Source organism: Molothrus aeneus, chromosome 8 (assembly GCF_037042795.1).
Source record: "Molothrus aeneus isolate 106 chromosome 8, BPBGC_Maene_1.0, whole genome shotgun sequence".
Classification (NCBI taxonomy): domain Eukaryota; kingdom Metazoa; phylum Chordata; class Aves; order Passeriformes; family Icteridae; genus Molothrus; species Molothrus aeneus.
Window position 1 is genome coordinate 9,414,592 of NC_089653.1, and position 27,164 is coordinate 9,441,755.

The 27,164-nt window shown below is 40.9% G+C and overlaps 1 protein-coding gene across 2 annotated transcripts in view; it reads right to left on the reverse strand.

Annotated features, from left to right (window-relative positions):
* Positions 1-27,164, reverse strand: part of NDST2 (N-deacetylase and N-sulfotransferase 2) — a 123,605-nt gene that overhangs the window by 29,428 nt on the left and 67,013 nt on the right. For both annotated transcript variants that reach the window (XM_066554594.1, XM_066554595.1), the window contains one exon: positions 21,604-21,663. The gene's annotated coding sequence lies outside the window, so the exon portion shown is untranslated. The remainder of the gene's footprint in view (positions 1-21,603; positions 21,664-27,164) is intronic.

Sequence of the window (27,164 nt, forward strand, 5' to 3'; positions counted from 1 at the left end):
CTGCAAGAGCAACAAACTGCAGTCCATGCTAAACAGATCTGCATGCACTCCTCTCATCCCAGCCTGGTGGAAACCCAACTGCAGCCATGAATTTACCCTTGTCTCAGTGCAATGAAGTCTGAAGACAACATGAAGGCAGAGATCTTGGAGAGGCTGGCTCCAGGTGAGCTTCGCAGAGGGCTGCACAGAGACCCCAGGACTCCTGCAAGGTTCTTGGTGTTTGGGTACATAATAGATACCTTTGTTTGCAGCTCCCTTGCTCTTTCATATTACAAAAAGGAATAAACAACAGGTTTACTCCTTCACGTGCCAGAGGCATGGCCCAGCATTGCCTGTTAGCAACCAGTCCCTTCTCCTGAAAACAAAAAGATCCTCCTCATAAGAATTTCCAGGAAATCTCATTTTCAGCTCCCTGCCTTCTCCCCATCATAATACACTCACTGCTTAGGGTCATTACAACTGACCTTATTTTCCAAAGCAAGGGAATTTCAGACTTTTACACTGGTGTATTCCCTCAAGTTAAAAGTCAGAACCACAAGCCTTAACAAATTTCACAGCCTCAGCATAGGACAAATTTGGGAAAGGAAAACCGTTTGTTGTCTTTTATTTTCAGCCTGCTTAAAGATCTCCAATTAAGGAACCTGAAGAACTGTTAAAAACCAAATAAATAAAATTTCAGCCTTCAGCAGTCACTGATGCTGCTTGATAGAAATAACAGGTAGCTTGGCAGCAGCACACCTCTGCTGAAATGAAAAGGAAAGACTAAAGGTATTATAGCAGTGGAAGTCCTCACACAAGTCATAGCTTTCCACCAGCTAAGGGGATTTAAGTGCTCTGGGGATGCACAGGTCTCTGAAATGCAACTGCTCACCGGAGAGAAAGGAGGCACTTTCCTCAGAGCTAACTGAAGGGAAGTATCCATTGCTACGTTTCACATGGTACTGAGCCTTTCAAGTCTAGGGATCAGGCCACCAGAAGAACAGCAGTTTCATTCTGGCCAGACCTCTCCTTCTGTTTGGTGCCTTTCCTGACACACAAGTCTGTGCCCACTCTGACCTTTTCCCACAGCAGGGGATAATGAGACAGCAGCTCCTCTTTGCACCCAGACACGCAGAGCTGTGGGATAGAGAGCCAGAGACACTGCAGGCCAGAGCCTTGCAACACAAGGGCAGTCCAAGCTGCTCTACAATCCCCCCAGCTGGAAAGTAAATTCTTCAGTCACCCCAAAGGGAGGGAATACACCATCTTCAGCCTCCTGCTTTCATCAGGAATCAACACGTATGCCCTATCACGGCAGAACATCTCCAGCTTAGCTGTGGGAACAGGAAATAGGTGCAGTTCCTTCCGCATTAGATATGGACAAGAATCACATTTCCATTCTCTCATGCTCCTTGCTTATCACAATTCAGATCAACTATTCTGCTGCAGAAAGCAAAACGTCTTCTCTGGTGATTTCTCCTAAGTAACTTAATCAAGTGGGGAAATAGAGTCAAACTGGCAAACCCAAGAAAATTCAGTGTCAGTCAGAGTTGAAGTGTCTTAATATAGAATGTATATTATGAAAGTTTATCTTTAATTGTTACAAAAGCAGCCTAACCATTCTTCCTATGAGGACTCAGAAAATTTCACCTTAATTAACAAGAGGCTGATCTTCTATATTCAGTTTCTTCCTCCTGTCACATAACACATAGGAGATAATATTTTACAATCAGTTCTATCTAGGAACATATGACATTAGGGAATAGGTTTAATACTATGACACTGAAAGTTTATCCAAACTGACACCAGAACACTAAGTATGCTCTATCAAATCTTAAAACCTCAGGAAAGCTCTTGAGTTCTTGTCCACACCTGTTTCTGGTGTATTTGCAGTAAAATTCAGGGTCAGAATGTGCTGGGCTCATAAAAGAACAAGCTCCCCAGCTGCGTACAGCAGCGCCCTCCTGCCTGCCTTCAACTGAGATATTCTGCTCACAAGATCCCCACCCAGTGTAACGTTCATGGCATATCTCCCTTTGCAGTATCTAATTATCCAGTTCTCTTAGTGTGATTGAAATAAGTCTCCAGGACTCAGAAAACAAAATATTTGCATTTTTGCTGGCTTGTCTATTGCAAGACAGCTCTTAACAGAACGCAAATTCCTGTTAAAAAAAGAAAAAAAAATTTAAAAAATTTTAAAAGGAAAAAAATAAGAAAAGAGAGCCAAAAGTGATATAAGCAAACTATAAATCTGCCCAGGCAAAAAGAGTAAAAAAAAACAATGGGAAGAAAAGCAAAATGAGTGTAAAATGCATGAATTAAGGTCTTTGAAGATTACCCAGGCTGGGTGAGACAATGGTTTGGAGGCCTGGTTTTTACAAGACAGGAGCAAATCCAAAGTGCTCTACTGCCCTGTCCAAGCCTTCACGTCCATCTGGGCAATGAAAAGTCATTATTTGCTTTTTCACAAGCATTATGGCAGAAATAGATCTCAATGGGGGCACTGTACCCACCAACAGCCTCTGAATGCCCTGACCAGCCTCCACTTCCTGAACTGTGAGCTGCACCTGAGATTAGGCCAGACCCAAACCAGGCTACAAGTATGCTCTGCCTTGCTGACCTGACTGATCATTGTGCTCTCACCTGGTGACTGGAGTCCAGGCTGAACCTGGCAGCCACCACTGCCTGCTTCTGCACGTGTGCTCTTTGGGTGCTGCTGCTGAGGGTGCTGCTGTGCCAGCAGAGGGTGGATGGAGCCCCTGCACGGTGGGGTGGCAGCTCCAGCCTAGTGCGGTCCTTGATGGGCCCCACAGCAGCTTCACACGCTCTTACTTTTCCATAGACAAAGGATGTGTAAGAGACAGGAGGACAGAGACTGCTAGAGAAATAGGGTGATAAAAAGTTGTGACTATTGTTAGACTTCCCTGTCTTCATGTGGGTGGAATTATTTAATTTTCTCTTAAACCATCTGTGTTTGCAATTGTTACAAAATCACAGGCAATGCACATTTATTTCCATACCCTACACTATGCCATGCTCACTACAAAAACAACAATAATTTCAACCCCATACCTTCTGTTTCCCCTTGTTTCTACCTTGTTTTTAGATAATCAACTCACAAAAAAAGAAACTCTTTTGAAAAGACATACATCTCAAAGATATTAATTTCAAACTGTACTGTAATTACATGCCACTAGCTTTTAGTCTTTCTCCCATTTTCTAGACTTAATTACTAGAGTGGGTGCTATATTCTTACATTTTTAATTAGTCAACTGTTTACAACTAGGATTTTTTCTGCTATGAAGTACTGCATCCTTAAAATATTCATTCATGCAGAATTAAGTCCAGGACCTCATTAACATCTTAATTAACAGTACCCAGGACAACTCAGGAAAAAAGCTGCCATATTTGCAATCAAATCTCCCCTCTGATAAAACTGAAGTTTTGTCAGAAAAGCTCAAGAGTTTTGAGCAAAATATAGATCTCTATTCTGGACTACAGCTGAAGTAAAACTGATCTGGCTATTGAAAACTGCAAGGTGCTCAATTATAGATTTTGGAGAATAACTCTGATATCTTGGGGACCCTTCCCCCAAATTTATAGGTGGTAGTAAAATGCCCAATGAAATGCAACCAATTACTGAAAACCGGATTAATTTTTTATTATTAACATGGAAAATGTTTATGTGTTGAAGCATGAAAATTTTCTTCTATGAAGAAATTAAATATTAAGTTTACGTATAGTTTCTGATAATGAAAAAACATGTTTAACCTTTGAGTCAAAATAATGGAATTAGTCTGCACCATTTTGCAAGTTTTTATAAGTATTTATAGGACAAAACAATTATGAAACTATTTCTGTTTCACACGTAGCAGTAAGAGATAAGGACAGATGATATCAGAAGTAGGACTTAAGAAAAAAGAAGCATTCAGAACACTGTTGATTATGAAACTTGGTCTAACACAACATTAATGTTTTCAGGGATTCTTTGACTTTCTTAATAAATTTTAAGCTTAGTTCAAATAGGTGAACTGAATACAGGAAATCACATTTTTTTTAAAAAAAATCAGTGATCCAATTGCCTAATCTCAGTTGGAATAGAAAGAAGAAAATTGCCAGAAAAGAAAAATGTTCTCCAAGTAGAAATGTGCATCTGCCTGTTTGGCGAGGTCTTCAGCAGGACAGAGAACACATTTCTTTTGGTCTAGTCTGCTACAGCGTACTCAGTCTGTAAAGTGCATTGCAGAAAGCACAGTAACTTGATCCACCACTTGCACACAACAACATAATCACTTACCAACGTGTATTTCTACTAGTATGCTGGGTCTTGTGCTTGTTTTTGTGGAAAGACTTGTTCCACAAAGAAAGAGACGCAAAATGGTTTAACAACAGTAAGCAGATCCATCTCGTGCCTGCCTCTGTGAGCTTGTCCATGCTAGGGAATAACAGCCATGGCAGCATAATTACCACTGCAGTGAAGCTGTGCAATGACAGGAGTACTGCTGAGCACCACCCAGCTTGCCCAGAGCCCTGTGTTTCCTACTTCACATTCCCGCAGGTTGATCAACACGGCTGAGCTTTGCCTATACAGACAGGCTAGATGATGGCACTTGCTGTAATACAGACACTACTCCTCACAACCTGGCAATTATGTTAAGATAAAATGTGCCTGCTCTTTAACAGGACACAGAAAATAGCAAACTATGTGAAAAATTCGGCACTCAAAATGAAAAGGGGAATTTATAACTAACCACTGTATGAAGATCTAATGAAAACAATGCTCAAAATAGGGAAAAATACACTCCATCTTGCCATACATACTATCTCACGTTAAGAAACATGACCCAGAACAGTAGATATAAGAAAGGAAGGCTACAAAAGAGAGAAAATTAGTCAAGTAAACAACGTAGGAACGATTTCTGGAAGAAATGGGTTAACAAGAGCAGAGAAAGGGAGGGAGGGTTTGGCAGCCAAGATTGGGAAACTGTTCCAGGAATACTAGGCAGTAGAAACAAAATGCAAAGCGCAACCCTAACCCTAAGCAGCAGAGCAGTAAATGCAGCCTTGGGCTAAGGCTGGTTCCAAGGAAAAAGCTGTGGAGGAAGCCATGTTAGGGCAGTTCTGTGTTTCCCTTAGGATGCCTTTTGCAGCTGCAGTGTGCCTGGAGCTCTGGGCTTTGTGGTTTTCAGAACCCTAACCCTAGGTGGGGTAGGAAGAGGTGCATGGGGGCGAGGTTGGTGCGAAGCAGAAAGGTGGGGAAGAAGCCATGTTGTGGCAGTTCTGTGTAACCCTTGGGATGCAGCTGCAGTGTGCCTGGAGCTCTGGGCTTTGTGGTTTTCAAACCCCTAACCCTAGGCAGAACCCTAACCCTAGGTAGTAAACACAGCCTTGGGCTAAGGCTGGTTCCAAGGAAAAAGCTGTGGAGGAAGCCATGTTGGGGCAGTTCTGTGATCCTCTTGGCATGCCTTTTGCAGCTGCAGCGTGCCTGGAGCTCTGGGCTTTGTGGTTTTCAGGACCCTAACCCTAGGGGAGTGGGAGTGTGAGACAATTGGAGGGACACACAGCGTGTCAGAGGGGAGTAAGAAAAAATGGCAGCTCACATTGCTTAAGGAGGCACAAACGTAGTGGCTAAAGACAGAATTTTCCTATGACATTAGGTCTAGCTTGCCTGCATTTAAAAAAACAGTTTCCTCTAATTACCAAAAGAAACATGGTCTAAAAGGCTCAACAACTCAACTTCAAAGATGAATTCCACCAGAAACAGGCCAGCATGCTTACAGCTTATGCATTTAATGCTGATAGAGGAGGGCTCACACAGTCCGGACCTCTGAAATTCACTATGTCACGCAATATTCCAGACACACTGCAACATTACTGCATCCATATCCTGACTAAAGGCACTACTGGTTTGGTTGTGAAAAACCTAACACGCTTGCGGTACTCGCTGCATTCATCCCTTTCCTTTGTCCAGAACAAAGCGTTCTGGAGCAATGGAAGGCTAGAGCTACACTATGTAAAGAGTAAAGTTGCCTCAACTACATTCCAACAGTGCTTTCTGCCCTTTCAATTGTTTACCATGTCCCACACAGAGACAAAAGTGGTATTAGTTAGCTGACAGTTTAGATTACCTGCATTAAAGAATAATCTCAAGAAACATTATAAATGCTGAAAATTCATCATTAATGTTGAAATCCCAAGTGCAAATGTGCTAATTGATGTCACTGAAATAACAGATACTTTATAGTTTTCAGATCACTTAACACTATATCTTGTGCATGTATGCGATGGGAGAAAAACAACTGCATTTAGCATTCAATTAATTCAAACTTGACTTCGCAGCAACACTATAATGAAATAATTAATGCTTTCTCATAGCCTCAGATTAACACTATACTTCCAGACATAATGTTTTCCTCCATATTCTACTCAACAGTGCTGCAAATGAGAGAGCAAAGGCCGTCTGGATCCCAACTCTGAAGTTTCCTACCTTCTTCATTGCAGACAAAACACCAGAATAAATAATTTTTAGCTAGACAGTAACTTTGAAGAGCTATGTTACTGAAATATATATAATGAACAACATATTTTAAAATTTTAGACATTAATTTTAGAAGTAAAATACGGAAATTAATTTTAACTCTAATGATTTGGTCTACTTAACTCTCATATAATTAATTTGGTAGCTAGAATAGAATTATAGAATATAGAATTATAGCTAGAATACAGAATATAGCTACCATATTTCTATATGGTATATAGAAATATAAAGGTAAAACCTTTTTGGAAGACATGCTGTTTTCTTATACAACAAAGAAATGAAGCCTGTAAAATTCAGTGTTCATTATGAATCTGGGTTAGTTTTTCTGCAGTAATTTGAAATGCTTTGAGTTTGTCCCCACTCTCCTGTGAAGTGCTAAGTGACTTGCAGAATATCTGTGATTGCAAGTGTTAACAGAAAAGCACATTCAGAGGACCTGCTGACATCTTGGTACCTATAGCAAGAATCTTGCCCCAGTGGTTTCATGTTTATTTTTTCCCATATTCCCCATTGCCAGCCTGAATTTTTCCAAACAATTTAGTTGACACGACCAGGCAGCATCATGAGGCAGCTGCCTGCCACTGGATGGAACCCAGCCTCTTCTCTGCTGCCAGGTGCTGCCTTTGCTGCCTGACCTCCCTCTCAGCTGAGAGGGGCATGGAAAACTGTGCAAATTCACCAGTATCACCCCACCCCTCCCAGGAGAGCAGACCTGAACATCATTCTCTTCCTCAGCCACACAAGGTGACAATTTGAAAAATGCATTGGTCGTTTCAGCCTCAAGAAACCCAGGGACACGGCCCTAGCTCTCAAGCCCTGGTGTCCCTGTGCTCAGCCAGGCTGTCCCTGGGCAGCAGTGCCCAGGGTGTGGGTTAAGGGTTATCAAGTTTTCAGCCTGAAAACATGATAACTTTCAGCTTTCTGCTACCTCACTCAGCTCCTCCAGAGTTAGACAGGATGACTGTTTTCTAATTCCTGCATACATAAACTAAGGACCCAATTTTTGTCCTCTCACCTGAATGCCAATTTCCCAAAGCATTCAGAGAGGAAGACTCCACAGATGAGCTACAGGTGAGAATTCTGTGTTCAAGAGACCAACATTAGGAGTTGCCAGAGAAACTTCAGTACCCTGTTTGGTTTCTGTCTTTCTGTTTTTGCAGGGTTAGAAGAACAAAAGGACAAACAGCATTATCACAGGAGATGAGACAGGGTGGGACATTAAAATCTTAAATTTCTCTTCGTGCACTGGTCCACAAACAGAAGAAATGGGTTCAAAGAATCTTTGAGACAGTGAGACTTCTTCATGTACTCTCTTGGAGGGAGCCAGACATCATCCTAAATGCTAGGGAGTTCAAGGGTAATGAATTCCCTAGCTGACTTCAGTCCTTAACTCCACTTTTACCTTGATGCAGTTACACATTCCGGAACTCTATCCGGAAAATGGGAATCACATGCCACAAAGATGCTGAACATCAATGCCTCTACAGGACTTTGTGAATGTATCAGAATGAATCGGTATCCTGGTGTTACCTGGGTAAAACACAAACTTCAAAACAGTGATAAGGGTGGGATTGTCACATCTTGCTGCTCTACTGCAAACACTCCAGAGAACCAGATCTGAGACAGACAGAAAGTAAAAAATTCTCCATCCGTTCTCAATTAGCAGAAGGACTGTAACTCAGCTTGGTTTGCTGACAAGAAACCAAGGAAGGGGTGAAAATTCTTTTCCCTTCCACTGCATTTTCCAGGCTACCATACATTTCCTTTCCTTCACTGCTGTTATTTGCATCAAAACGGGAATCACATTCATTCAACAAGAGCCACCTTGGAGGTTAAACTACAGGCAGTGACATTTAATTTATTGAGAAGGGGGAAGACAGAGTTTATTTTAGGTCAAACTGCTTATATGAAGAATCACCTTGGACTCTGCAAATACTCTGGTAAGAATACAAATAAAGAGGACATATAGGAGTCCTCTATTTCTATGGGAGAGTTCCACTTCCCTCCACAAGGCTAAACAGAGTAGTCCACCAACTGATGTAACATCTGCAGGCTGAATCAACGCTATGAATGCTTCCACCTCAGAAGTAACACCTTATCTTCTACCCCCTGCTCCTTATAGAAATACAAACCGAACAATCTATCAGTTGGAGACTCTGGAGGTTTTTATTATGTGCTCTCCCACATTCCCATCCCTATCCCCAGGAAGACTCTTTGGCCTTCACACAAATATATTCTGCATTTGAATTTTCAGTATAAAATTGATTTACTTATTCTGAAATGAAGCACATAATATAGAGTGGTCACTAAGCACCAGAAAAAGGCTGAAAAGCTACAACACACTAAAGCAGAGAGGGGTAAACGTCTCTCTTTAGGTTTTTTCAGTTCCAAAAAGGAGGGTCTCTGCATAATCTCAGTTCACGTAAGGGGTATGAAAAAGCAAGACTATGCTATGTTCATACGATACCTAACTGCACAGTCTTTTGTTTGGAAGAAGGCATCACATTGACTAAAAGCAGCTTTTCAAATAGCAAGCTACAAAACCAAATTCCTTTGAGGAATATTTTGCATTAAAAGTGGCTTCATACTTGCAGTGAAATATTCCAGCAGCAGCCATATTCTAAGAACAATGTGTGCTCCCTCTCCACAAGCCCCTAGGCTGCGCTTGCTGACTCTACAGTGAATTTGTTATTGCCCTAAGAGAGCATTAGATAATGAAGAGCTCAGAGTTTTCCTTTCATTTCATGCCTGGGCTCATCATAATGGGTGCAAGCAGGCTTAGTGTGCAGACCTTCCTTCTTTACATCCTCCCCCTCCTATTTTCCAATAACCCAACATTTTTTACAAATGAGCACTATCAAGTGTCTCTTTTGAAGCAAGGTTATTGGAACCATCACCTTCTTTTTAGTGTTGCAGAGAATAAGACAAAGGTCCCAGCTTTCAAACATAACTGAATGCTTCTACAACTGCACCAGGTGACTCCATCACGAAGCATCAGAAAACAGGCGCCCCACAGAGCGATAACTGCTCCAATACCGGCACCTGTCCAGCTCTGCTCTACAAGTGGAACTTCACCCTGCTGGAAGAAAAATTCAGCAAGGTCCAGGTGTGAAAGGAGGTACAACAACAGGGACAAGTCTATATATACCCAAGTGGTAACACCAGGTTGAACACCTTGCAATGTGAGCTTAACTGTGCCTTGAGGCAAACGGCTGCTGTATTCCTGAAATGTCTCTGACATACTGCAGCATTTTAGTGTGCCTAACATTGTTCTTCCACAGGAAGGACAGCAGCAGGGTTAACAACCTTCTGTTATATTTCATCTAAGGTGAACAGTTAATACAGCATTTCCAATGGTTTAGAGAAAAAAAAATGTTTATGTTGAAAGATCATTTGTGTTTTTAGTAATTTCCTTCAAATCATCAAAGCTGAAAAGCCACATGGGAGGCTGTCTGACAATTCCAGCAGTGAAGTAAGATCCAAGATTTTTGGAGTCAGCAGCAACCCTTCAACAGGGTTCTTTGGCTCTCTTTTGGTTAAGTATGCCTATCAAAATATACCTTTTCTTTATATCTTTGGGATTCTTGAACTGGATGGCTTATGGAAAGGCCACATCCTAAAACAATATGGAAAAAACCTGCAATTTTAGCTAACCTGAAACATATGACATCACTTAAACAGAGACCATCACCCTTCTTCATCCTTTATGAGCTGAATTTAGGGAGTGAAGGGGAAGGGTAGAGAAGGTAATTGAAAACTGTGTCTCCTCTTCCATATCGCCACATTTGTGAGGGCAGGTTTTAGATAGCAACAGTCTACACTGATGCTTACAATGCAGGCTAACCACCTAACTTATATTTGTTACTTTAACATGAAAAACCAAAGACCATTAAGAAAAGAGGCCTGGTGAAAAGTCTCAAGTCTATGCCCCAGGCCATGCTCTTGCTTTCTACATCTGCAGTGTCTGGCCAAATTTCAGGAGCATCTGTATTATTGACATGAACGTGACTGGTTAATAAAAGAGTATTTTCAAAGACCCAAATTCTGTTTAATGTGCCTTGACCAAGAGAATGGCAGCTACATGTCAGCTCAAGGATCAAGAAGTTTCTTAATGACCAGAAAAACCCTCAGTGTTCCAAGTGAATCTCTTTTCCAAGAAACTAAAAAAATAATGGAAATCAAACACACTGTTAACCAAAGGATCATCATTTACTAGTCTGTGGTTAAAGGAAAAATAATATGTATAAAAATTTCCATTTCTAAGCTTTCATCTTGCTAAATATTAACTAAGCAGAACTAGCTTTGCTCTTGAGATACAAACGAGAATTTAGATTGCTGTGTGACAAAACACTAATAATTGTGATTTAGTCCTCAGAAAACATATAAAGCATCCTCTGATTTTCTAAATGTTCTGTACAATGGGTCTGATCTTTACAGTGATTTCATCAATTACCAATATTGCTGATATCTCTTCATCTACCAGTCTGATAGCCAAGACAATGAAGGTTCAAGGGAGTATCTATTTATAGTGCATCATGAGCAGCAGCCTAGGCAAAGGCGTGTGCAGCTACAACCACCTTCCCTGCACTACTCAAGTGCATTAATGAGCCACCAGTTCATCACAGGCCAGATTTCATCCTCCTCCAGCACATTTCAGAACGTGAATTTAACCCAGCAGCAAGGTTAGATGCAGAGACATTCTGTGGGGAGGGAAAAGGAGAGCAGGGGGAGGCAGAGGAGAAGGAACTAACAAAGAGCTTAATGAGCAAGGAACTATAGCAGGCATATCAGTATGAGATACAAGCCCTGCCAACTCCACTTAGTGCACTGCCTAATACAGTCACTGAATAGCAGCTCCTCCATCCTCCTCTCAAAGCATTGTCCTTGCAGATAATGACTGGTTAACAAGCAGTCAAACAGCAAGGCATGAAAGAAAACAGTGTTTTCTTGTAACAACCTAGTAGCACTTGGACAAGTAACAGCGAAGATAGGCACAAAGATTCAAATTCCTACCTTTAAAAGTGAAATCCTTACATGCAGTTAATCTATCCAAACAGGTCAGAAAGTCAGCAACCCAAGGAAAGACACAGAGCCAAATGGAAAGCAAGAAAGACTGAGAGCTGGTCTTCACAAAAATCATACAGTGAGCTAGGCCTTTCTGGGGAAGGGCAGCTGGGCTGCACAGCTGGTAGATGGATAAACCATTAGTACCAGTGGCTGCCTTCCCTTCACTCAGTGTTGCCAAAATCTCTCATATTTTGTCAACCTAAGGATGCTGTAATTTTAAGCACAGGCAAATGGAAAAATGTAAATAAATTCATGCTATTAAAAAGAGCACGTTAGTGCTGAGCATAAGCACCATTAAAGACTAGCTGCTATACCATACTGCAGCTACAGGTAGGTGGTGGGCAAAGCACAGTCCCACGTAAACAATCCAAAAGCACAGCTCCCTTCCCCCCAGAATCTATCTTGCCTTGCAGCTCCTCTCTGAAAAGCTCCCATGTCACTCCCTAAAATCTCAGGAACAATGAGAGGAAAGTAAGGAAGATGGTGTGCAAAGGAAGGCATGGTCCAGTGCAAAGGAAAGCATGGTCCAGTGCTCAGCTTCTCACGGCACACGGCAGATTCGAGATGCGACTCAGGGTGGGAACAGCTCCTCCATTCCTTCCTCCTTTTACACACTGTGCATCTAATCACGGTGGGGCGCTGAACTCCATTTGCACGGCAGACAATGGGATCTGGCAGCAGTTCAAAGGCATTTATAGCAAAGTGACTGAACAAGCTCACTGCTGGCGCAGGCGGGCGAGCACGCAGAGCGCCCCACTTCCCTCCCTGTCACTACTCAGGCTGCAAAGACAGGTGCTGCACCATGGGCAGCCAGCTCTCCTTTTGTTCCAGTGGCTAGAGTGAAGGAGGAAACCAAAAAGGTGTCACCACCAAGAACAGCAGCACCTAAACCCACATCAATAAGGTAGAGGGAGGTGGGGAGTGAGTGGGGGAAGAGGAAGGAGAGGGAGACAGAGAAGAGAGAGGCTGGCAGGCAGAGGGAGAGCAAGCAGGCAGGCAAAGGGGGAGAGCAAAAAAAGGGAGCCCACAGACAGCAGTGCCTGGCACCCTGACAGCCTGCTGCCAGAGTTCATCTTCTGAAGCTGTCACGGGTTTATGGATGCCTCTAGACTGACAAGCTGACAAGATCAGAGAAACTACACTCAGAAAATGTATTCAGCAGCAGTAAATTGCTTCTCTTGCCCTAATGTGGTTTGCAGCTTCACTCAGGGAACTGATCTCATTTGGGGCGGTGCAGGGAGCAAATCAACTATGTATATTCAGACACTATTATTGGAATCTGGAGACTGGAATAAATTTACAGAGGGACAAAGAAAAATCACCTTCTTGTGCACCACTAATAAAAAATTAACACGTTAAAGGAACAAATACATAAATCTCAGATTATGCTCTGTCCCCGTGTAAGCACTTTTGGTAGCAATGGTTGGGGGGGGGGCAGGAGCTAAACTCCTGAAAGCCTGGCACAAGAGGGGCTCTCTACTTCAAAAGGTAACAGGAAACGGTGCTGTAGAGAAGCAGAGACACAGGCAGGAAAAAAGGCACTTCCTACCACAGCAGCATACGCTGCTCTTCAAAGATGCAATGCCCCAGGTATGCTCAAAGTTGTATCCTTTCCCAGTCAGGGTTAGGGAGTAGAGGGTTTTCAGACAGGATGACATACTAGCACACATCTCTAGAGGAGTTCCTATAACAGGAGCTGACAGTGCACAGCAAACACTTCTGTAGTAAGACAGGGCGACCTTAATGCAATGGAATGTTGCAGGGTAGTAGAGAGCACTCCAGAAGAGGCCTGAATCTCACTGATTCATCAAGTGCCGTCTCTGTTATAAAGTGAAAAAAGCACCTCGTAAAAATTTTATCCTGACAATAACAAACTAAAAACTAACATCAGAAACAAGGGTCAAGCACCAGGCTCTTGGGTTTACCTACTATGATTTAACCTGCTTTTGTAGAATGTCCAGCTTTAAGGTCTGCCTCAAAGATATTTCCTACTGTCTCATTGTTTTGGCAGGACCAAAAAAAAAAAACCCTGGAAGCTAAGGTGGAAAATGTTTTAAAATGTTTTTTAAGAGTAAATTACTTTCCTTTTGAATTAACAATAAAATTCATTCCGAATAGGCATACAATAGGTATTCTTTCTGTCCTACAATGGCACAAAGATTTGCTCAGTGTTTTTTAATCCTAGAAGATATATTACAAAAACATTACATTACCTTATATTACAAAAAAAGCACAATTCTTCATTCATTTATTTAATATGAAAACTGAAAAAAAACCACTGAAGTATTTCAGAAAGGAAAGCACATAGCTACAAAGATATTTATTGCTAAGCGGTGAATAAAAGACGAGGTGCTGAGGGATAAGGATTACACACATAAAACTAGAGCTGCTGTTCTAATCAATCAATGAAAGATAAATGGAAGTTGAGCACCTTTGAAAAATGTTGTTTCCACATCTAAGAGAGGAGACAATTCTCTATTTTGCCTCATTCAAAAAAAAAAATCCTCTCACATACATGTCATGCTACAATGCAGCACTGCGAATCTGCAAGCCTTTGTGAACTGCAGATGGATAATGCTGACAAAAATTTTCATAGAATCATAACCTAAAACCATTAAAATTTTTAGCTCCTATCTATGCCAGTAAACAAACCCTTTTCCATTCAAGCTGCAGTATGCAAACAGCAGATGTTGGAAATCTCTTGATACTCCACTAATCAGAAAGATGACAGAAAATTCTGACTCCACACAACAAAGAACCAGTTTTTAGAATAACTGAGATTTTCATGATGGGTTTCCACTATACACTTAATACACCTTTCTCCAGTCTCCAGTGTTTTATAGAGATTCAGTCTTACTGGACACTTGCTGGTAACCTTTTCAAATCTATTAGTTTAGAAAACATTAGAAAGAAGAATTACTACTGCTCCATATACATGAAGACAATTAACTTTTGCTCACTGCCTAAAGTCACAACTTCAGTATTTCTCTCAAAGGCTAGACTTCCTCTTCTTCATCCTCCTTAACCCTAACCCTCCTGCCCTAACCCATGCCCCACCAACTCCCACAACTATTCCACAGTGTCCCCTAGATCAATGGCAACCAGAGGAATAACTTAGCCCAACTGAGGTTAAGCACCATTTAGGGGCAAGCACATGAACTATGTCTTCATGCTAGCAGGTAGTTCTGGTGATATTTCAATGGTATTTTTCTACACAGTTCAGTCCTAATTACCCTACCATAAGACAATAATGCAGCTCTGCACACTGTTGGTTTGCGGTAATCTTTTCCAAAGAGCCCTGGAAATAAAGGGGGAAATTGCAAATATTGCTACCAGTTAACAAACAGTCTCTACTGCTGCTCAATTTAAGGACAGTCTCCCCTTCCAGGCAGCTTCCCACTCATTGGGATAACCCTGTAGGTCTTTCAATAACAGGCCCAGTGCTGACTGTGATATACAAGGTCTTTCTGACACTACTGCATGATCTTTATATTTGCTATTCAACGGATTTTAATCACAGAGACAGCAGTCGCACAATTGCAGAATTATACAACACCAGAGCAGCGGGTCTCCACCAGAATCAGCAGACTACTTCTGAGGGGTCCAAGAAAATCAAGCCAATCCTCAGAAGCTTTAATTCTGTGTAAAGGTGTCAGTACCTTTATTAGGTAGGTTTGTTTTTTTAGATCTGTGAATTAAAACAGATTGAAAAAGTAATTTTTGTGAGGGTAATGCCCAGAGAAATGAAAACAAATTCAAAATATCTAGTCATGATTCAGATGAAAGTCTCTCTTCCGTCACTGGCTGAAATCGTGCATGCTGCAGTATTTATGGACCAGCCAGTATCTTTCCTCTACTTCTAATACCCATAATCTGGAAAACTCATCTAAAAATCAGAACTAATAACTCAGAGAAAGAAAAGTGTCTTTTAGAGTCCCTACAAAAGAATCACGTTTTTTACAAAAATGTTAACAGTATTTGCAGTATTTCTACCTCACCAGGGTCATACTGTATAATGGCATGATTTCTAGGATGTTGATAAGACCCAAGCTGTTTGCTGTGTTTTGTACCAACTTAAAAGAGCACATGATACCAAGGTAAATACATTTCAACCAAGTGGCCTTAGATTGTAAATAACCCGATCTTGAAACATTAAACAAAAAATCAGCAAAATTCGACTGTCCAAGCAAATCTGCTAACAGACATATACTGAAATCCTAACTTCATGAAGCAGGACACTTGATGATCCTCTCAGATGCCTCTCATTTATTGAGCTATACTACAATGTTTACTTGAATTTTCATGAAGACTTTAAACAGCTGGACAAAACACGTTTTTCATGCCCTGCCATGCTCAAAGGGTATGTTTTTCTGTTACACGTTTTTCAAAATACCTCAGGTTTATTATGCTTTTCACACTGATTACACTTGAGAAACGGTCAAGGCCTAAATGGTTCTGGCTACCAAGACATAATAAGACATGTGCTTGTTTAGCTTACATTATTTGAAGTGTTTTTCTTCATCAAGCCTTATTTGTAAGTCATCATGACACAATAGTACTGATAGTTCTATCTTAAACTCCAGAGAGAAAGACATAAATCTAGAATGGATTATGGTAAAGTGCCAAGTAAGAATTACTCACCCAAGTTCTTCAGTCATACACACCCCCTCCCCATCCCCAGTCTACCCTGTTCACAGATCTTGTCCCCCCGGGCTCTGTCCACCATCTCATTAACTCAATTTACCATATTCGCAGCTGAAGGGAACACACAGGATATAATGTAGCCAGTCCCATAAATCTTGAAATTCTCACTGAAGCTGTGAAGACTAAACCTATTTGTGTGTAAATTTCCCTGAAAAAATACCAGCAAAGATAGATTACTATTGAGGTACTTAAATACTGCACTTACTAGCTGAAAAAAAATTCATTTCCTTTGAGTTTCTCCATTCTTCCTCACCCAAATATTGATACAGAATATATATTACCTCAGCTCTTTGCAAAAAGATACTTGGGCAGAACTCAGATTTTCTAGGGATCACTAAGGGAGAAGGTAAAACTTCTCATGCACCTTAGCAGCTGTGAAAGGCATAGACGATTCAAGGATGCACTTAACCCAGCCAATATCTGCCCGTTGACAAAAGAACAGTTTCCTCTCCTGAATTTCCTCTTTAACTAAGGATAACAGAGATCCACCCAAAGCACAAGGAAGACTACAATTAAACCCAACAAGAGCTTATTGCCTTAACAAGCCATGTGAACATAGCCAGAATGGAGGCTGGGATTGGGCTGAGAAAGGAGATTGACTTTGCAGACTTGAGTAGGTAGAATCTCTTCAGCTTCAATCAAGTCATTTTATTTGCACATATTTTGGTAAATTTCTAGTTGGCTTGAATGTTCATGTCACCACTGGTGAAATCTACCCAACCTGAAATTTAATCAAAGACAGATATGCCATATTATCCTTTTTTTTGTCCTGGCACTGAAATAGAAAACAAGAGTGGTTCTTGAAAAGGTCCTTTTTGCCACTCTGGTTGTAGTTGATGTTGGAATTAAGAGGGGAAACAAAACAAAGCAAAACAAGCAAACAGCAAAATGGTTGTATCCTAAAAACACATCTCTGTCTTTAACAGCAGGAGACAAGTGAACCACTATCCACCCCATTTGGAATGAGTGCCTATCCAGCAAGGCAACAATTTCTGAAGCCAGAATAAACATGTGAGTGAGAACTCTTTTCTTTTTCTTCAGTGAAACAAAGAGGCTTTGTAATTGGTACCAGTTATATAATTAAAATTCGTGTGAGATGGCAGTAGAGGGAACAAGCAACCTTTCATCCCATTAAGGAACTAAAGGTGTCAGTACCTGAGGCACCATCAGCCTTTGATGACATGGACTACTCTCAAGTGGACCTCCATGCACTCCCTCTGCACCCCGATTTAAGGCTGGGCCTGGCCCCCTGCTCTCTGCCTGAACTTTGCTGCAGGTATACCTGTCTGCAGCCCTGCCTCTGGCTTCATCTCCTGGATTGACTTAGTCTGTAGGAAGCTCTTCTTCTGGAAAGATCCCTCATATACATGGTGTAATGTGAACCCAGTTCTGTCTTTGGCCCTATCTCCTGGGTGGCCTTTGGACCCACGATGCTGCTTTGCCTCCAGCCATGTCTTAAACTCCTGGATGGAACCTCATTGCTCCCTCTTAGCTGGGAGTGTCAACAAACCCTGTTACTAGGAGCCAGCTCTGCCTGCCATGCTCAGACCCTGTGGAACTGTGCCTCATCAATGGTGGCACTGCTGCACTGGGGTCACCCTTACCTTCTGACTTGCCTCAGCTCCTAGCTCGTGCTGTACACTCACAAGAGGCTGGTGCATAGCGGTTGCAGGAACAAATTTAAAAATCAATGGAAGCAATATTCATCTCTTAACTGTCAGCTGCCCAGGTCTTTTCTGGGAAGTACTCCAAGTTGTCCATAATCAAAACCTAAGCTGATTTCTGAAGCCTTTAAGGATGGCCTTCAGACAGACCTTGGCAGTTTGGTGTGGGTCTTTGGACCAACAACTTTAATACCAGATATAGTAAATAAAATCTGAGAGACTAACAGAGTTTTGTAATATATTAAGCACATGAATCATTTTGTGAAAGAAGGTGAAAGAAAGGAAGAATATGCATCTGCATTTATAGAAGAAAACCTAACAATAATGTGTTACTTTTAATCTTCTATGTTAAGGGAGGGGAAAAGCTCTTAATATATTGAACGCAGCATTCCCCAGCCATGATATTCATTTAAAATGCATGATGAACAGGGTAAAAAGGGTCAGAGTCAAGCCATTCAATTGACAAACAGATGATACACCCAGAAGGGAGGAACAGGCCCCCACAAAGCACCCTAAGTCATGCCCTTCTGCTTTGTAATTAGTTATTTGTTTCTGTTCAGCTGTGCTCACATTTCTTACCTCACAGATCTCCAAGGCCCACTTGGGGACAAAGTATGCTTAAATGGAGGAAAGGATAATGCGGTTAGTGGGTATGGCTATGCAGGTTGCTAGTCTTATACGGTCTTTCCACTTCATAGTGCTTACAATTTCAGGTAGTTAATTTTTGTATTAATCTTTAATACTTGACAGACTCATCTTCAGCAATAGCCAACCCTTAAAAATGATGTAAATTGTAGCTGGCAAAAATCCACTATGAATGTGCCAGTTCTCAAACGTCAGACCAATAAGCTAATTGAAATGTTTAAAACTAAATCCTGTCCAAGCACTAGAACTCATCCCTATTGAATAAATGTGGCACAATGCCATGAAGACACACTATTTAAATAAACTAGCACACCTCTGGAGATGTTTCGATGACAGCACCTCTTTGATAATATTAGGTCAATTCCACAAAGTTTCAGAGGAACTGGTTTACTGCAGCCTGCTCCAGACATGGAGATGAAGAACTGGTGACTGCAAAGGTGACTGACCTGGCAGACAAATCCTTATTAGAACCAACTAACAAAACAAACACAGTTAGGAACTAGAAAAAGTTAAAATATAATAGAAGAGAAAAGAAGTTATTTGCCCCTCTATTTCTGCTACAACTGAATAGAGTTGAGATATCTCACAGGAAAATAAAGACTTTTGGGAAAATAAATGTTTTTTGAAAAGTATGCTATAGGCATTTTGGCATTCACTTTCTGTAATTTAACTGTGGGATATTGCTGGCATAGGCAGGAAGCATTAAGACATTAGTCTTAAGCAATTAGCAAGTATTGCTAAGGATGAACTAACAATATACTAGTACAAGGAAAGCCTAAATTCCACTTTTAAATTAATAATAATAACTTAAAATTTCCAATAACTCTGCTTTTATGTAGAGTGAAATGGATTCTGCATGGACTACCTGGCTGTATATTCTACTGCATGGTCCCCTTTCCATCTCCTGTAATTTCTACATTTCTGCTGTCTTTCCCATTTTCTACCCTTTGTGTCAATGAAATCAGTGGTGTAGTAGCAATTTACTGTGGCTCTACCTTAAGTCAAACATTGCTCTCTCCTTGCTCTTCTAGCCATGTTGTCATATACACACTGACACTAGCAGAACACATGAAGTGCTCCATTAATATTTTGACTCTTTCACTTATTATAAATATCTATCAACATGAAAGTTACACCAAATGTCTCTGGAAGTACATCACTATTCAAGCTGAGTAGAACGCTAATGTGGTCACTACACTCATTCTACTCCATGTCAAATTTTTGTGCAATTTATTCTTTTTAAAACTTTGAGTTTGCAAACTTAGCTGCAGCTTCTTCTACCAGTTTACTCTTCACAAGAATGCACTGCAAGTATACAAACATGTACCACACATTTCAAGTAATTTTTGTTCCTTTACTAGTGTCTCTGCAAATATCACCTGCAAAACTGATAAAAAGTTGACAGGAGACAAGATTTAGTATTTGAATCACACTGGAATGAGTTATGATAACAGAGCCACACCACCTACGTAGGTCATACCTCTCTTCCAAAATCCTTTTATCCAACCAAGGCCTAAGGACTCTTGTCTACATGTCTGTAGAAAACTCAGGGTTAGGGTTGTGAAAAAGCATAAAGCTGCAGTGTGAGTGGCTGCCAAAAGAAAGTGGGACCTGGGTGGAAATCAGCCTGGGAAGATATCTTTCATTTGGGCAACAGTATCAGAGCCTTAACAGGAAAATTCAGTAAGGTTCAGCAGCTTCTGGTTGACATACAAAGGAATTTAGAATTGTAGCCTATGTAGGGCTCAAAGAGCCCAAAGTCTTTGTTTCAGCATATCCACCTTTCCTCACCACGTCAGCTACTGCACACTGGAACTCAGCCCTAAGCACCAGCTCTGTAATCTCCTTTCCATAAACCCAGGCTACTTGCCTAAGTCATGAGCTGTTCCATCCTTCCTTCTCTGCCCCCGATTTTCTGCACAGTTAAAGCCACAGTGGTCTACTCAAATAAAGCAATCTGAGAAATCCATACAGCACTCTTTAAGGCATGAAAAAGTACTTCAATCAGATTTGTTCAGCATACACACAGAACTAAATCATCCCTGTTTTTTCCAAGAAAACAATCTAAGAACCTTTCACTGGATCGCATCATCTGTCTTTCTACTGCACTGATTGTAGGAACTTCCACTCCTAAGACAGGATTAACACTTTTGTAAGTATATTAGCACCTGAAAATCATAAATATTACAGGAGGCTGAATCTCTGCAAGTTTTCCATCAGACAACCTGGGAGAACAGTGCTTTTCTTTTGCTACATTAGAGTACAGTATTCAAACATATATACTAAATAAACTCCACAAGAATAACCTTCCCTCACTATTCATCCAGACAGAAATGAGGGGGGAAAGAAAATAGAACTCCTTTCCTTCAGCACAGAATTTTGACCAATCCAGTATTCCTATTTTTAATTTTTAATTACATTTATGATATTTCCTGTGGGTTTAAGTCACGAATGCAGTTCCAGTATGCTGGGAGGAACATAAATAGTTATTCCCAAAGGGATCTTACAGCTGTTATGCACGGGTCAGAGATTCTGTGAAACGCAAAATCTGAAACTTTAAAAGCTTTTTAGCCCACATCCTTCCCATTTCTTTTCAAAGGCAGAGTTAATGGATAATGAATGACATTGCCCCAAATTTTGCCCAGAAGGTATGGAAGTAGTAACTCCATCTAAATAAAGTAATATTTAGCAGTAAGCAACCCAGTCTTATCACAGTATCACAGTCCCAGAACTGCATCAGAAATTCCTTCCTGACCTAAATTAACTCACCTGCCACTGTGTGCTGACAACAGTACAACTGAAGACCAGAGACATGAAATTGTTTCCTCTGCAACTCTTTATAGAGGGATGAAAGAGAGTGCAACTTCACACTGCAGCAAAATAGTCTAGCCTCCTCCTAATCCACGTCTCTTTTCTGACATGAGACTGCTCAGGAGGACTTGAGGCCTTACCCTCACCAAGTCTGAATATGTCAGTCCATAAAAATGCAAAAGGTTGTGCACTTACCTTTGATCACAGTCTGGTGAAGGAAAACACTCATCAGTTGCTTCACTCAGGAACAAGGTTCTGTTTTAAAAAAAATAGAGACAAAACAAAATTTAAAACAATCTTTCCCTCTCTCTCTTCCCTAAGTTAGCCTTCAGCAGTGTTGGTAAACATTTACTTAGCAGGAGCACCTTCGCTCTCCACAAGCAAGGTAATGATTACATTACACTAAATAGGGCATGAGGACAGATGGAGGCCCTGACAACAGCCATGTTGGCAATGACTAGACAATGACACAGGGCTGCACTGCAGCAAGCTCAACTGTGCATGAGTGAGAAAGAGTGGGACAAGGTGAGAAATGAAAAATGCAGGGGGGAAAAAAATCCCCCAGTCAACAAACCAGGATCCCGGATTTAGAACCACAAAGGAAAAAGAAAGTTCACAGAACAAGCAAATTCAGTATGAGCTGAGAGAACTGGAAATGCCAGCACAATCTGAGAGGGATTTCTCACACCTGTTCATTAATATTGTCGTCTTTGAAACAACCAACAAAGCAAACTATAAGATGTTACCTTCTTTTGTCTTAGCCACAGCTAAATCAGTTCAGTAAAACTTCAATGGTGTGACAAAGTCTGTGTAGTCTATTCCCAAAGTCTTCCAAATTAGGTATACTGTGAAATAAAAACAAGCTACCCCAAGGAGGGAGTCACACCCTCCTCCACACCTCTGCCTGGCTGGCGATCACAGGGATGGAAGTACTCTGTGAAGCAGCTGAAGCTCAGATGAAGCTCAGGAAATGTGTCTGTGTACACACACACTGAGACAGGCACACGGAGCAGCTGGCCAGGGAGGGCATCTCAAGAGTCACCAACACCCCTAGGGAGGGCACAGACTAGACTGCTATAATTTTACTATACCTGTTGGACAGCCTCTGAAGTCAAATCTTTCACATCAGGTACCTCTGTAGCCTTCCAGTTCACACAGACCCTGATTCAGCAAAAGTTCTGACCTTTGAGTTTCCAATAATCTTTAATACCTCTACAGCCAATTACTGCACAAGAACCACACTTGCCCTGCCTGTAAATATAATGAAGCACACCCAGCTCTCTGCCTTCCTCACATAATTACAAGAGCAAAAGTTTTTCCTCTTTCCTGGTTAGATAAAGATTAGTTTAGTAAAAAAAACCACCTAGCCTTTTGCAGGACACAATTTTTCTCTTTTCTTTTGATCCATAATTCTTATCTTCCTTCATTAAATAGTTTGAGAAAGCAGAATAAGAAGCCCGGCATGCCTGGCCTCCGCAGATCCCAAAACACCAGGGGTAAACTTTGGAACAGCCAGATGAAACCACGAAACAACTAAACTACAGAAGATGTGAATGTTTGATTTCACTGTAAAAAGAATAGACAACTAAAGAAACGTTTTTTCACAGTACAATCCCATGAGAGTCATTGAGAAAAACAGTCAAATTAGGAAGTTAATTACTAGCAGAATTTATAAAATTCTACCCTCATGGTAGTCAGTAAGACCCACACAAGCAGATAGACCAATATCCAACTACTAGCATTTAATAGAAGTTTCCCATAGGGGTTGGCTCTCTGTTTCACTGCAAAGTATCTTGCACTCTCTGGTGTAAACTATTACCAAGATGCTGATTTGGAACAGGATACAGTATCACTCTGATCTAGTTGATTTTACTTTCCAGAATACAGAAAACTTGAAAAAACCCAAAAGGATTAGCAGATAGCAAATGCAGGGGAGACACTCAGAGAGGAATGTAAGTTTCAAACGATTTTGTCTTCAGCTTTTAAAAATTCAACTTACTCCTGCTTACAGAAACTCAGAGAATTGTTATAGGAAGGAGGTGAAGAAACTGCTCTTTGTGCCAATTTTCCACTTAGGCATGCCAAAACAGATACAACTAGAAATGCAACAGAGCTTGGTAAGAAGGTGGCAGAATTCAATGCCAGCTGAATGGCGCAACAGGGAATTTAAACTGAATGCAATAATTGATTAGTGATTAAACACAAAGAACAGAGCAATATTATCAACCAGACAGAAAAATCTATCGGTAAAATAGACTGGACTTGGCCAAATCTGAATTAGCTACAAGATTTATTTTACAGAACCTCAATTAAAGGAGCGTGAAGTCATCGTGAAAGGGATGACACAGTTGTCATTTCCACAGAAAGTCAAGTGAGGTGGCAAAAAACATACCTAATGATTTCCCATTTCCCTCCTCCATACATACTCTTGTGCCTATGTCATCCCTAAAAAGCAAACAGATCTGTATGTTTGCAAAGCTCTCAACACACAAAGTGTACATTGCACCATTATCAACAGCTGCTTAATACCAGCTCCCAAATGCTGAACAGAAGAGGCAACCCCACATTTCATCTCTAGGCATCAAAGCATTTACTAATGGAAACGAAACTCTGCCTAGCACACAATTAAGTGATTTTGGAAGGATGTCATTAACTCTAGAAGCATCATATCTTTTCCCATGTTTGTATTTACTTGCAAATTTACCAGCCATAACAGCGGAGTGGGAAAGCTCAGGAGCTTGTGTGCCAGCCAGGCAGGCTCCTGCAGGAACTCCTGTAGGTCAGGGTGTGCACCACACAGAGACTCAATAAGCAGTGACATTTGTACTCCTGACAGCTTTATTTCTTCAAACACCAGTCACACTGGAAGTTTCGCTTTACTTTTTTACTCCAGAATAAAGGCCAAATCTCAGTATAACAGATGGTGCCTGGAAATCCCATGACACATATGAGAGCACGTGTGTGGTCCCCCTTCACCATTACAAAATAAAACTGCTTTCAGGAAAATGAGAAGGGTGCTTGGTTTTTTTAAGCATAAAAACCTTAATATTTACACTAATCAAATATAACAGGATCCTCTTAGTCAGAAGAATAGTATTCATATAGGAGCCCAACCAGGCAGAACTATTTTCCCATGAAGATCTTATCCTCAGTCTGGGCAAACAATCCAAGTCACACTAGACAGACAACAGTTCTACCCTGTATGTCTCTGTAGCAATTACACCAAAGAAACATGACTGTCCTTAGCTTAAAAATATTAATCATTTTAAAAGCCCAAAGCACAGAGAAAATATATAATGATAAAGCATACATGGGGAAAAGAGAATATAGCTTGATATAGTCAAAATAGGCAAATTTTCTCATATTCACAGGAATATGAGAAGAGAAAGAAATATAGAAATAGAGAGTAGGACACAGAATATCCCTTTTTACATGCTTGCTTAATGTTCAGCCCCAAATTCAGCTTAGCCAATGCTCAGAAACAGACATATCTTCAGGATTTTCCTCACACTTCAGGAATGATAGCCTTCTTTCTCTTTCCACAGTCTTCTCAAGCTCTGCTCCTCACTGCTGCTACTTTCCAAAATGCCCAGATAGCTGATTGCTGATGATTAAGATTGCAGGTGCAGTCAGTTGATGAGGAATACACAAATGTTGAACAGACTGTTCCCTCCTCCCTCGGGGCTCCCAATTGTCACTGAGGTTGACTGTACAAATGCTCAAACTGTCACCAAACCTTCCCACATATGGAAACAGATACCTGATCCTGATCCATCCAGAGAAGTCTCCACTACCACATATGCTTGTTTGGAAAGTATATTTGAATACACTATTTTACTCTCTCATTCCTCTTCCTTTACGTTTTCTGGCATGCAGAGGTAAAACAATCTGCTGCACAAACCTATTTTGAAAGACTACAAATGATGCAGTTGCTTGATCCTGCTGTACATTATGCCTGGAAGAAAAATCCTTGCATAAATCAGTAATCATGAGACAATAATACAGATTATGGATACTGAGAGAGCAGTGCCAGAACGATCTGAGGAGAGCATTATCAATTCTTTCAATGCTAAAGGTACAAGGACTTGGCTGCCTAATTTTACTTGATTTTATGAAGTCAACAATCTGACTGTGGTTGAATTGTAAGGAAGAATGGCATCTGAAAAAAGGTACACATGATCAACCAACCTGAGTTCAAGGAACACCACAAATGCTTTGAGATTAGCAGTCAGAAAAGCCTGGAGATTCTCTAGGACACTGGGTTATGATCAGGGAGAAGTGTCAGTACTTAGAGACTGACACATGGAAACACAACTAAAGCAGCTCTGTGTGGCATTGTTGGAGAGCCACTGACCCAGAAAGGCACTAAAGTAAAGCTGTACATAACACTCCCAATGCAGGCAGCACTCAGCTCTCTGCTCTTCTGCTGGAAGGGAAACACTGCATGAAGCTCCACAATTTTATAGCTCACATTAAGAGCTAAAGGAGCTTTGTGCTTGCAATGAAATAAAAATTTCTGCTCACCTTCTTAATTTCCTTTCATATCTCAAGTTAAAAGCTCTCTGCTGCCATCCTTCTTTCTTTTCCCCTCTCTTACTCTAGCCTTTCAGAGTAATTCTGAGTCAATCAGCTTAAATTCCCTGTGTTTCCATGCAAACATCTGACTTTCCTGGCTTCACTGGAATCTCAGCAAAGGCCCCCCTCCCACTCCTCTCATCCCAAGACACTGAGGCATGCACAACTTTCCCTGAGCATCATTTCGGAATAAGGCTACACTTGTGTTTTTAAGAGGGGCATCCAGCCAGCTGGAGGTTTCTTTATGGCTTCACTAAGTGAAAAGCCTTTTAGACTTGTAGACTGAGCCAAAACCTTGACCTACCATGCCCTTGTGGGGCCAACAACATTCTTCCACTACTTGAGAGAGAAAGTACATGAACTGTCAGTTTGGACAATGCACTCAGGCACATGGTGGGATTCTTGGGGTGTCCTACACAGAGACAGGAGTTGGACTCGTTGATCCTGATGGGTCCCCTCTAAGTCAGCATATTCTGCTGTTTTACGGTTCTGACTCCATGCAAAAATCATCCAAGTGAGTATTATCACTGTATACTATCAGTGTTTCAGTAGAAAAAAACACAGAAAGGTCCCATGTGCAGGGCAAATATTTTTTAAGACTTTGAATCAACTCTGCTCCATTTTAAGGCAGTTAGAAAAAAATATTCTAAAGCAGAAGATTTGGTTTGAGTTTCAGAACACATTCCAGTGTCAGTGTGAGAATCTGATTAAATGTTTGTCAGAACCATCAGAAGCATTTCCTGAATTGAACAAGCACTGGGTCAAGATATAAATTTATGTTATGTCAGTATTTGTACATACATTTACAGATATAAACATCATGCTGTACACTACTATTGTAATTTTTTTGTGTGTAATTGTCTAAGCATTACACATGAATCACAGCAAAGGGTTGGGTTTTTTAATAATATTAAAAAATTCCTTCTCCTTTGGGACCCAGCCATAACCCATTCTTATCTCTGTAATAACACAGATTTTCATCTCACTAATCTTCTTCCATCCTCAATACAAAAAGAGAATTTGCAAAGTGGATGACTAACCAACCCCCTTTCAGTAAAGCATCACTCTGCTTAGGTGTTTTGACACTCCTAAGCTGTATTTTTCTACTCATTTTTTTTTTGAAAATGCATGTTCCTTTTGTTTCCCTAGATTTACAACAGACAAAGTCAGAGACAATGCTC